The sequence below is a fragment of the Schistocerca nitens genome, chromosome 6, assembly GCF_023898315.1.
Source record: "Schistocerca nitens isolate TAMUIC-IGC-003100 chromosome 6, iqSchNite1.1, whole genome shotgun sequence".
NCBI classification, from domain to species: domain Eukaryota; kingdom Metazoa; phylum Arthropoda; class Insecta; order Orthoptera; family Acrididae; genus Schistocerca; species Schistocerca nitens.
This window is the reverse complement of record NC_064619.1, coordinates 98,122,577-98,123,770: the sequence shown is the minus strand read 5'-3', so window position 1 is coordinate 98,123,770 and position 1,194 is coordinate 98,122,577. Positions and strand designations below refer to the sequence as shown.

The 1,194-nt window shown below is 48.8% G+C and overlaps 1 non-coding gene across 1 annotated transcript; it reads left to right on the top strand.

Moving 5' to 3' along the window:
- The first annotated feature begins 494 nt into the window (after positions 1-494).
- Trnaa-ugc (transfer RNA alanine (anticodon UGC)) lies at positions 495-568 on the top strand. The gene has a single exon. It is a non-coding gene; the product is annotated as a tRNA-Ala (tRNA).
- Positions 569-1,194: the final 626 nt, after the last annotated feature.

Below are 1,194 nucleotides of genomic sequence, written 5' to 3'. Positions count from 1 at the left end.
ACCTTATAGACATTTGCTCATTCACTCATTACTCGCGCACGCTTTGGCAATTCCTGTAAGAGTTTGGGCAACATGTGCGCATTCGCACAGACGAAGGCTGGGTAGCCTTTGACTATATATATGAAGACAGTAACTGTTCTCGAAAGAACAGAATAATGTTGATGACCTTGCAGCTTTTCCCTGGGATAAATGATGACTAACTGAAACCCTCAGCTGCAGACAGGTGTTGTTGATTTACCTCGATGTACTTTCGAGAACAGTTACTGTCTTCATATATACAGTTAAAGGCTACCAAACCATTGACCTTCGTCTGTGCGAATGCGCACAGGTTGCCCAAACTCTTACAGAAATCGCCAAAGCGTGCGCGAGTAATGAGTGAATGTGCAAATGTCTATAAGGTACATTGCGTATTTAGAATTGTGGACAGTTGGGAATGTGAGTCTCACGGGAAGCGTGCAAGGGAAAAGTCCCTGCAGTCGCGCTATTCATCTGTGTCCCCGGTGGCTCAGATGGATAGAGCGTCTGCCATGCAAGCAGGAGGTCCCGGGTTCGAATCCCGGTCGCGGCGCACATTTTCAGCGGTCCACATCGAGGTAAGTCAACAACACCTGTCAGCAGCTGAGGGTTTCAGTTAGTCATCATTTATAGGCACAGTTATTTTGACTGTTCAGAGATGTCACTAAAGCCGCCCAAAGATGTAAACAACCATGCACGAGCAGCGCCTATTAGACGGAGGGGATCCGACAGCCGATCAGTTGCCGTCATTCTACCGGGAAGGAGGTACACGGCTCGTGTTGTCTGTAGTTCAAGCATGTCTAGATAGTCCATTCCGCTGTTCAATCGCGTACGCATTGTTACTTTGATCCAGGAAGGGAAGTGTCCAAGCTTCTCGGAGTTAACCAAAGCGATGTTGTTGAGACATGGAAGAGATACAGAGAGACAGGAACTGTCGGTAACATACCTCGCTCAGGCCGCGCAACGGCGACTACTGCAATGGATGACCGCTACCTACGGATTATGGTTCCCCCGTTACGACTCAAAGTGTGCGCAATATACTTCAATATGCGCAACTTCACTGCCGACGTCCATGGCGAGGTCCATCTTTGCAATCACGACGCCATACAGCGCTGTACAGATTGGCCCAACAAAATGCCGAATGGACCGCTCAGTATTGGCATCACGTACCCTTCACCG